Source organism: Pteropus alecto, unplaced genomic scaffold (assembly GCF_000325575.1).
Source record: "Pteropus alecto unplaced genomic scaffold, ASM32557v1 scaffold231, whole genome shotgun sequence".
Classification (NCBI taxonomy): domain Eukaryota; kingdom Metazoa; phylum Chordata; class Mammalia; order Chiroptera; family Pteropodidae; genus Pteropus; species Pteropus alecto.
The window spans coordinates 1,818,760-1,831,008 of NW_006431805.1; positions in this window are offsets into that span (position 1 = coordinate 1,818,760).

Below are 12,249 nucleotides of genomic sequence, written 5' to 3' on the forward strand. Positions count from 1 at the left end.
GCAGTCTGCCACCATATACATTCTTATAAGTCTTAGGGTTTTAACAATGTATTCCATTATAGATATTTGCTTTTTAAAATATAAACTAATGTTTTCAACCACTCCCAATCAAGTAAATTTGATGATCTAGGAAAATAGGAGAAATATGAGAATATAAAGGAATAAAATTATTATTTTTTTTAGGTTTATAAATTGTTCCAAGGTTGAGGGGGATGTGGGGTTAACCAGAAGAGTTCCTTTTGTCATTTTTTTTTTATCCTTTCACTGGAAAGATCTAATGAAAATGAAACTCCAGTCCTTGATTACAACTTGCAATGAATTCAGTCAAGTATGAACTTGAACAGAGTTCTCCATAAGACTATCTTCACTTCTGCAGGTTTAAGGAGTTCCCAAAACCACCCTCAAGTTTGATAGTTCACTAGAAACATGGATAGAAGTCTCTGAAAGTTGTTACACTCATAAGTTATTATAAGAAAAGAGTACAGGTTAAAATTAGTTAAGCGAAGACACATACAATGAAGAATCTAGGATGCATTCAAATGAGGAGCTTCCAGGTATCCTCTCCCAACTGGGTTATGGATGGCATTGCCTCTTCCTGGTCAATGATGTGTGACAATACACAAAGAGTATTGCCCACCAGGGGAGCTCATGGAGGCCCTTAATGTCCACTTTCTACTGTGGCTCTATCACAGACTGCCCAAGGAGCTTATCTTTATTCTCTAGTACCTCTGGAGGTTGAGCTAATATCTTGAGTAATCATTTTCACTGGAGATTCAAACTGAGACTGTGTAACCCAAAACTTTTTTTATAAGTCACAGTGATAAACTCTCTGGTGGCCATAAGACACAGGAGAACAAAGACACTTCTATCATACAGGATATTTCACCTCTTAGTAGCCAAGGAAAAAATCCATATCATTTTTTGGGTAAAGTTCATTCATCACACACCCTAACAATCTTTTATCATTTAGATAAACTATGGCTAAAAATCATATTTCTCAAACATAACCATATAATAAAAGCCTGTAAATCATAGATGTTCAGTCCTCCAATATCAGTAATGAAAAGAGCTTTAATTCCCTTTTTTACAGAAGAATCTCTAAAGACTACTTACAGAAAACCCTGGAATCCAAACAAGCACATAAAATAAAACCTTATACTAGAGATTTCCAAAAAATTCAGTACGAACCATAAAGTCAAATGTTAATTCTTTACTGAAAACCCTAATATGTATGGCAGTATTTTAATTTTGATTTGTTTCTTAGGTAGTGTTCTCATCTCATCCTTTTCTAATACTTGGAAAATGTAAATTATCCATGGGAGGGCAGACCTAAAGCAAATGAAAAAAGAAAGAGAGAAATGGTCTTAATAAGCCACCTTGTTTACAAAAGTTTCAGACAACATCGTAGCAGAAGGAAAGTTTAGTTTGGGGGATCATCATTTATTTTATTCTGGCTGTATCACTCTTGTGGTTTGTGAGTGTGAAGGCAAGATAATACAGTTCCTCCTTAACTGTATTTTTTTTAATCTATGAATAAGCCCTGGATTATATATAAAAAGGCAAGTATGTATAACAATAATTTTGCTTTTTTTTATTCCCCCCAACCACCCCAGTCTTTAAATACTATTTACATACTGAGAAAAATTAGAGAAAATCTAAGTGATTTTCACAGATGATTGCTGTGATTTTTTTTATTATGCTAACTAAGTAGTTTTGTTTTTAGGAGACTGCTGGCAGTTATTCAGGCAGAAAGCCTATACCAGCCTAGGCCTAAAGGAAATAATTAACAGAATCTAAAGAGCCATATGGAGAGGAACTCCTGACAGGAGCTGTGACCTTTGGTCTGCAGCCACAGCCAACCCACAAGGATCTCAGAAGCAGTTAGAGGAATAAATATTCTTCCCACCCTCTGGATAGCATATGGTGCCTCCCTTTGACTGAACTCACTAGAAATAATACTGCAAGGAAACGTTGATATATTGCAAATAGATGAGATTTATGAGCCATAGAACAGGTAGAGAAAAGTAGAGAGTTAGGTAGCTAGTTAGGCATGAACGACAGAAGTAACAAAGGAATAGGAACCCGGCCTAGAGACTGCCCTAAGAACACTCCAATGGTAGTATAATTCTGGGTATGCACACACACACAGGCAAAGTGTTATATAGCAACCAGGTGTCAATCAAAATGACCTCACTTGCCAATCGTCTAGGAATACCTTTGGAACCACCCCATCATGGCCCATATATGATGCAGACATTTCCATTTCTGGGACCTTTTTTGCCCTATTGTGGTCTTTTGTGTGGCCTTTTGTGTTGTATTTTTGTGGCTTTTTCATGGCCCCTTTATGTTGGTTATTGTGGTTACAGCACTCTGTTACAACTCTTCACTGAAACCATGTGCCTCTTTGGAGGATGCTTTGCCTTTCTCCATGTGCCTCCTTGGAGCATTCTTTGTCTTTCTAAAATACGCTTTTAATAAATCTTCAAAATCTCACTGACCTGTGATTCTTCACTGCTTCAAAGAGGAAGAACTGAGGAAAAATTCTAATTACACTTTTGCGCCACCCTTACCCCTCTTTTTCCTCCCTGCAATTAGAGTGACACTGAACTCTGATTGGCCCCAAGGATAATAGCTTATGGTGCTGTGAATATGAATCTTTCATCTAAGTAAGCATTGGCTAAACCTTCTCTCATCTCTCTCCTCTCTCTCTTCATTTCCCCTATCTCTAGTAAGGTCAGGGACTGCAGGCATTACTCTTTCTCAGAGCGCACTCCAGCAAGATTGTTTAAGGTCCCTTTATGGTTGCTATTGTTTGTTAAGCATTGGGACCCAGGATTTTTTTACTTCATTTCACTTCTTCTGCGGGGGGTTGGGGAGATAGACCTAAGGACACTCTGCATATATTTTCCTTTGGGAGAGGGCAAAAGGAGCTAGAATGGCAAATGTATAAGTTTGAAAACTAAGCCCTGGGATAATCCAATGCTTAGAAGTTGAAAAAACTAGGATGGAAAAGCAAAGACAACAGAAGGAATAACTGATGGGTAGCAATAAAACAATAGAATATGACAACTTAGAACCAAATAAAGGCATTTTAAATAAATGAGAAGTAAAACTTTTAACTGTATCACATGCTGCTGGGTCAACAATATGAGAATTAAAATTTTACTGCTGGATTTGACAATGTAGATGACACTGGCAATGTTGAAAAGAAGAGTGTAGAAATAAATGAAGATTACCCAAATGAGAACTAACAAAGACTATCTATTCAGAAATTTCAAAGGCAAGGGAATCAGCCACTATTGCCTGCATTTGGAGATACTAAATGCTTACAGAAGAATTAGAAAACTATAGTAAAAACATTTTTAAAAAAAGTTTTGAAATTCTTTGATGGGAGATCATGGGCATGCAGAAGCCAAAATTGGTTTAGCTAGAAGGGCCGTCCTATGCAATTAGTTTGAGGGTCATATTTGGCTTTGGCTGGTCTGAGTTGGAAGGGTGGGCAGCAATCAAGGAAGCTGGCAATCGTCAAACACATCCTGCCCCTTTTGGGCCAACTAATAAAAAGTTTGTGGTCTGGCTTCCTGGACTTATTGCCACAGAGGTTATGGTTCAGAGTTCTACTGTCGTGTATGATATAGCCAAAGTCCATTTGTATAGTCATTCTCTAGGGAGTTTCAGTAGAGTCATGAGGGCAAAAGAGTGATCTAAGTGATGTACCAGTGAGGGCACAGTCAGGAAACAGAAATCATTCTAAGTATTTCACACTAAGGAAATTTAATATAAGGGATTGATGATAGATGAGCTGTTAAACCTAGTGGAGAACATTAAGGAAATCCATAGATTATCAACCAGAGGTAGCTATCCCCATCCCTAGAATTGAAAGAGTAACAGAAGGCAATGGTATTACCAGAACTCAAAAGCCAGTCCAGTCCATCAGGAGCCAAAGCCACTATGGAAGTCACCTAGGAGGCCAAAGAAAGAAACACTGTGTGGTGGGATCTGGGGCCATAAGGGAGACACAGCTTATACCTGAGAGGCTGCTTAAGAAAGGGAAAAGTGGAGGGAAATATATATTGTCTTTCCTCTCACCCTCCACTTTCTCATTAATGTCTCTCTGGCTAACCCTAACAAGAAGGAATCTGACAGAGAGTGTGGGAAATGCAGCTGACAAGTGTCTTCCCCCTTGTAGTTTACATAGGAGTGAGGAAAGTATGAAAAATAAGAGCACAAACAGGCATATGACTGACCTAATTTGGTTCAAGATAGAATGTGGCACTACTGTAAATGAAGAGTTGATTTTCTAGGGCTAATCCTTCTGCTGTGAGCAATTAAAACTGCTAGACGATTTTTTTTTTTCAAAAAGATATTTAAATAATTAAGTACAATCAACAGAGAAAATCTTGTCAGATTTTGGGGAGAGCAGGAATTTAGAGATAAAAGCAGAACACAAGGAAAACAAAGGTGATTTTGCTCTCAGGGAATTTCAAAACAGGAAAATGTACAAAGCCTTGAGGGCAAGGTGGATAAAAAGCTCAAAGCCAACCAAAGCCTATTGAAGGACATCTGGGTTGTTTCCAGATTTTTATTACGAACAAATTGTTGTACAATTCTATAAATATACTAAAAACCGTCGAATGGTACACTTTAAAATTATGGTAGGTAAATTATATCTCATAAAATTGTTAGAAAAATGAGAGTGAGAAAAAATATATTTTCTAATGAAAAACTTAGATGGTTTGCCACTAGTAGGTCCTCAGGAAAGAATATTCTATAAAACGCATTGCAAAGCAGGAGAATGATCCCAGATGGAAAGTCTAGGCAAATAAAATGGTAAGTATGTTGGTAAATTTTAACAGATATTGACTATATAAACAACATAAAAATAACGATCCCTTTTCAAGAAAAAAAATAAGATAGTATTAAAAATTATGGCCATTAAAGGGACTGAACAAAGGATGGTGAGGAATCCAGAGATCAGCAGCAGTTGGCATTTATTACTGTCAATAAGGTTTCAAGTGCAAGAGAAGGAAACAGTGTTGCCAGATTCCGAGAGTTAAACTCGGGAGAAGTTTCTCAGTGAGAGTTGTGGTCACTAGGAGATACAGCTGCTGCCAAAAATCAAGCACTGAAGCAGGGAGGGTACGGGATAGAAAGAACAACAAATCTTTCTCCATGTATATTACTAGCTCTTGCTTATTCCCCCCACTTGCCAAACCCAAAGGGATAAGAACATCAAAAGACCCAGTAAAGAGAATGAAAAAGGCAAGCCACAGTAGAAAAAGAAATTCCCAGCAAGTTTAACCAGCAAAGAACTAATACCCGGAATATATAATGAACTTTGAAAAATCAGTACGAAAATGGCAGACAATGCAATAGGGGAAAAAAGTGGGCAATCAACTTGATGAAACACCAGAGAAGGGAAAATATAAAATAGTAATTATTTACACATGAAAAGGTGTTCAATGAAAATTAAAATTCTGGGAATATCAATGGTTAGTAAATGTATAGAGCCATAGAAATTGTTATGCACTGCTAATAAAAATGTTAACGGATACAATAACTTTGAAAATTGCTTGGCAATGTCTAATGATCTTAATCATATACATTTTCTATAATCTAGCAAATTCACTATCAGATATTTACCCTCAAACTTATGGATGTATGATGCACCTAGATAAATGCACAAGAATGTGCATTGCTGCATTATTCTTAAAATCTCCCAATTAGAAATTATACAAATAATCATCAACAGTAGCACAGGTCAATACGCTTTTGGAATATTCAATTAATGGACTATGCTAAAGCTTTATAGCATTGAAAATGAATGAACTACATCTACAGAATAGAATAAATAAAACTTAGAGATATTAACTGAAAGAAGCGAATTACAAAATAATAGAGTATAATTTGATCCATTTAAATTTCTAAAAATACTGGCCAAACTAAACAATGGTATGTTGTTTAGTGATGCATAGATAAGTGATAATACATTAAAAAGAAACATGGAGATGATTTTCAGACATGACTGTAGATAGTTCATCAGTAGTAACAGGAGTGAAGGTAGAGAATATACTGGAATAGTTGCAAGAAAGTCCACAGGTATGGTAGTGACAAACAGACTCTAGAGACAAAGGACATGAGATTTTTAAAATGTCTGTATTCCTATTGGGCTGAGGTCATTTTTGCAAAAAAACTGACTTACATCTTTGTGTCAACCCTAGTGATTTACGTGTTATAATTGTTAATAAATATTAAATGAACACAGATGATTTCACTCATATGTGGGATATAAAACTAAAAGTTGCAAAGAAACACGACAAACATAGAATCATAGACACAGATAATGGATTAGTGGCTACTACAGGGAAGGAGGAGAGGGGTGATGTAGATAGAGGTAAGGGAGGTCAAATATTTCCTAGCAGAAGGAAATTTAACTTTAGGTGATGAACACAAAATGCAATATACATATGACATATTGTTGAATTGTATACTTGAAAGCTATTTGATTTCATTAACCAATGTCACCCCAATAATTTTAATAAATAAAAAAGTATGGTATAATGTTGCAAATGTATGAAGAGAGATTAGAATAGGTTATTATGGGAACATTTAGGAGAAAAGAGTGACTATTCGGTACCCTGAGAGGTCATACAAGGGCTTTCTGAAAAATATGATATGTGAACTAAATTTTAGGGGAGAAGTAGAATGAAAATAGATAAAAATAATGAGGTTGATCAGAAGAATATTAAGGTCAGTATGACAATCATGTGGAGAAATTATGTGAAGCAGCATGGTATGTTTTAGAATTTAAAGTGATATGAGAAGACTGGAGATTAGGGTGCAGTGGAGTGGTGAGCAGTGAAGTTGGGGAGGCAAGATGAGGATGAATCATAAAAAATATTATGTTAAACTAAGATGTTTGGCTTTGTTTTCACAGATGATGGAGAACCACTGAACTGAAAGACTTTAAGCACAAAAGCAAATTGTCTTCCTAGCCAACCTGTAATGTTTGTATCTGATGTCCCCTTTATACCCAATTTAAACCCTTGCTTCTACTAAATTAGGATGGAACCTGGATCTGGCTTAGTTAAGAAAAAATTGCCACTGATGTGTATCCTATACTATGGCTTAAGTACTTAGCTCTTCCTCAAACTCACACCTATTGCTGCTGAATTGCCAAGTTGTAAGCAGTCAACAAGCAGGGCCATTTAGGGATTCTTGTGGAGTGCTGATGTGCCTAAAAGTGGGGTGAACTAAAAGAGTATCCACTCTGATTTTACTGTGGTGGCCAGGGAAGATAAATATTTTTACCTCACTTCTCCTCCAGGTATATCTAATAAATTCTGGCTTGACCTAATATCTCCACTTGCCTCCGTAAATAAATTTGGATAAGGCCTAAGGACCTATAGGAAATAAAATGCCTGGATTGATTTCTCCAGGCCTTTGGAATAAATGGAATTGTTTTTGTGTTTCGAAATGTTCTCATTCACCTTCCAGATTCTGGAGTCCAGGGAGGTAATCTGTGACAATAGGGTAGTTTTAGCTCTTTCTAAACATGCTTCTCCACCTTGCGCTTGCCAATAAAAAGTAAGCTTACTTTTCTTTTTTCTTTTTTTTTTTTTTAATTAAATTTATTTGGGTAACATTTGATAATAACTTTAAATAAGTTTCAGGTGTATAACTTTATAATACAACAATTATATATTCCACTGTGTGCTCATCACCAGAAGCCTAGTCTGCTCTTGTCACCATATATTTGAAATCACTTATCTTCTTCATCCCCCCGCAGTCCCACCTTCCCTTTTAATAACCACCATACTGTTGTCTGTGTCTATGAGTCTGTTTGCTTGTTTTACTTGTTCTTTTGTTGTTTTTTTTGTTTTATATTTAACACATGAGTGAAATCATATGGTTCTTGTTCTTTTCCATCTGACTTATTTCATTTAGTATGATACTCTCTAGACCCATCCATGTTATTGCAAATGGCAGTATTTCATCTTTTCTTATGGCTGAGTAATATTCTATTGTATTTATGTACCACATCTTTATCCAATCATCTGCCAAAGAACACATAGATTGTTTCTATGTCTTGCCCACCATGAATAATGCTTTAATGAACATAAGGTACATGTATCTTTACAAATAAGTCTTTTAAAATGTTTGGGGTAGATACTCAGAAGAGGGTTGTTGGGTCAATGGTAGTTTTATTCTTAAATTTTTAAGAAATCTCCATAGTGTTTCCCATAGAGTCTGTACAAATTTACGTTCCTACCAACAGTGTATGAGGGTTCCTTTTCTCCACTTTCTTTCCAACACTTGTTATTTCTTATCTTATTAATAATAGCCATTCTAACAGGTATGAGGTGGCATAGATTTTCAAATCTCAAACATATTTCAAAGGCTGAATTGCATAAGAAAGAAAGAAAATGCCTTTAAAGTAAAGTGAAATGATCCAGGATGTTTTCCTAAGATAGTGAACCAAGAATTATAAACAGAAACTCCAAAAAATGGAAATTCCACTGGCAGGAACCAAAGGAATATAGAAGCCCAAGGGCTATGTCTGTAACTTTCAGGGAAGATATGTTTGTCTTTCTATCTGAAGCAAACAAATATGTGTGTGCTATAGTAGTCATGGTGAGGAGAATGAGAATGAGATTGAAGAATATCTTTCTCTTGACTACCTTAATCAGAGAGAAGAGAGACATTGTTAGATTGACTGTATAGAGACTGTAAAAGGAACCTAAAAACATAGTACAACAATGAGGAAGGAAATCAGAATCCTATTCAAGTAACTAAATAGAGAAGAATGATGTATTAAAGAGAGAAGGGAAACAAAACCTGTGCTCTGAGAGACATATAGTTAAATATAAAGTTATTTTTTAAATTTATTTATTAATTTTAATTAGTTTCAAGTATACAGTACATTGGTTAGACATTTATATAGTTTATAAAACAATCTCACTAATTGTTCCTCCTCTCCTCTGGTTTTCCACCTAACCAATATATTAATGCTAACTTCATTCCTTATGCCCCCATCCCTATCCCTGTGACCATCTATCAACTACTAATTTGTACTTCTTTAACCCTTAACCCCATATAAAGCTATTTTTAAAGCTTCCAGGGAACAGTGACATTCTTTGATATATAGGCAATTATGAAAAGATTGGAAGGAATTCAAAATAAAAAAAAAACAGAGAGAAATAAAATAATTGCTACTCTGAACATTAATCTGACAACAACTTGAGCAGTAATTTGAAAGTGAGATTTCATAAATCCAAACATGCCACAGATAATTTTTTCGTGATTTGTATCTCTCCTCATCCACTAATTCACCAACATTTAAGCATCTTTTGGTCAAATTAAATTTTAAAAAATGGACCAGTAACAGTGATCATCACAAAAATATTATGAATGCATTCATTTAAAGTTTTCCTTATACAAATGATTTTTTAACAAAAAAGATAATTTCAAGTTTATTTTTATAGAGTCATCGTAATTCTTTTTGATTTTAAAATCTTTGTATACACTAAAAAATGATCACCACAATAAGTCTAGTTATCTATCACCATAAAGTTGACCCCATTTACCCATTTTATTCACTACCAAGATCTCTTCACCTCTCATAAGCACTAATCTGTTCTCTGTATCTATGAGGTGTATTTTTTTTTAATTCCACATATAAGTGAAATCAAATGGCATTTGTTTTTCTCTGACTTATTTAATTACAACAATACCCTCAAAGTCCATACATGTTGTCATGAATGACAAGATTCCCTTCTTTGCTATGGATGAGTAGCACTCCACAGTATATACACACATCACACTTTTGTTCATTCATCCATTGATGAACACTTAGCTTGTTTTCATATCTTGGGTATTGTAAGTAATGCTGCAATGAACATAGGCATACATATATATTTTTGAATAAGAGATTTTATTTTTATCAGATAAATACCCAGAAGTAGAATCGCTAGATCATATGGTAGTTCTACTTTTACGTTTTTAAAGGATCTCCATAGTGTTGTCCATAGTGGTTGCACCAAATTTACATTCCAACCAACAGCACATGAAGTTTTATTTTTTTACATTTTCACCAACAGTTGTTATTTCTTATCTGTTTAATAATAAACATTTTAACAGTTGTGAGGGGATAACTCATTGTGATTTTGATCCACATTTCCCAGATAATTACTAATGTTCAACATCTTTTCATTTGCCTGTTAGCCATCTGTATGTCTTTTTGAAAAATGTCTGTTAAATCCTCTGTTCATTTTTTAATTAAATTGTTTTATTTTCAGATATTCAATCTTATGAGTTCTTTACATATTTTGGATATTAACTCTTTATCAGATACATACTTTGCAAATATTTTCTCACATTCAGTAGTTTGTCTTTTCATTTTATAGATCGTTTTCTTTGCTGTGCAGAAGCTTTTTAGTTTGATGTAGTCCCACTTATTTTTGCTTTTGCTACCTTTACTGTCCAAGTGAGATTCAAAAATTCAATGCCAAGACCAAAGTTAAGAAGATTATTACCTAAATTTTCTTCTAAGAATTTTATGCATTCAAGTCTTATATTTAAGTCTTTAATCCATTTTTAGTTTTTGTCTGTGTGTGTGTGCGTGTGTGTGTATAGTATAAGATAGTGGTCTGGTTTTATTTATTTGCATATGCTTGTACAGTTCTCCCAACACCATTTATTGAAAAGACTGTCCTTTCCCCATTGTATATGCTTGGCTCCTTCATCGTAAATAAATTCACTATACATCTTTGAGTTTATTTTTTAGCTCTCTAATCTCTTAAATTGTTTTATGTTTAGTCAGGGAGCTTGATACCTTAACTTTGTTTGTTGTTCTCAAGATTGCTTTGGCTATTTTGAGATATTGTGATTTCACACAAATATCAGAATTGTTTGTTTTAGTTCTTTAAAAAATGCCATTGGAATTTTAATAAGAGTTGCACTGAATCTGTCGATAGCTTTGGGTAGTATGGATATTTTAACAATATTAATTATTCCAATCCATAAGCACAAAATACTTTTCCATTTATTTGTTTCTTCTTCAATTTATTTTGTCACTGTCTTACAGTTTTCATTGCGCAGTTTTTCTACTTCCTTAATTACATTTATTTATAGATATTTTATTCCTTTTGATGAAATTGTTTTCTTAATTTATTTTTCTGACAGTAAAATATTAGTGTGTAGAAATTCCAAAGATTTCTGTATATTGATTTTGTATCCTGAAGCTTTATTGAATTCATTTATTAGATCTAATAGTTTTTTGTTTTTCTTTTTTGTGGAGTCTTTATGGGTTTTTATATAGAGTATCATGATTTCTGCAAATAGTGACAGTTTACTTCTTTCTTTCTGATTTGGATTTTTTTTTTTTTTTTTGCCTAATTGCTCTAAGACTTCCAATAGTGTAATGAATAAAGGTGGTGAGGTGAAGTTAACATCCTTATTTTGTTCCCGATCTTAGAGTAAAAGCTTTTAATATGTTATGTACAAGTTTGTCAGATGTGGACTTTATTATGTTGAGGTCCATTCCCACTATACCTACTATTATGTTGATGTATGTTCTCTCTATAATTACTTTGCTAAGAGTTTTTATTATAAATAAATGTTAAATTTTGTCAAATGGTTTTTCTGAATCTACTGACATTATCATATGATTTTTAATATCTTTGTTCTTAATATGTTGTATCACGTTGATTTATTTGTGGATGTTGAAATATTCTTGCATTTCTGGAATAAACCCCATGTGATCATGATGTATGATTATTTATTGCATTAAATTTAATTTGTTAATATTTTGTTGAGGAGTTTTGCATCGATGTTCATCAGGGATATTGGCCTGTAGTTTTCTTTTATGTGGTATCTTTGTCTGATATTGGTATCAGAGTATTCCTGGCTTCATAAAATGAGTTTGAAAAAATTCCAGCTTCTTCAATTTTTTGGCAGAGTTTGAGAAAAAGGGGCATTAAATCTTCTTTTATTTTTTATTTTTTTGATAGACTTTACTGGAGAAGCTGTCTGGTCCTGGAATTTCGTTTGTTAGGTTGTTGTTGTTATTATTATTATTATTATTATTATTATTATTATTACTGATTTGATCTCATCTATTGTTATCAGTCTGTTCAGATTTGTTTCCTATTGATTCAGTCTTGGAAGATTGTTTGTTTTTAGGAATTTAACTATTTCTTCCAGATTGTCCAGTTTGTTGGCATGTAACTGTTTGTAGTACTTTCTTAT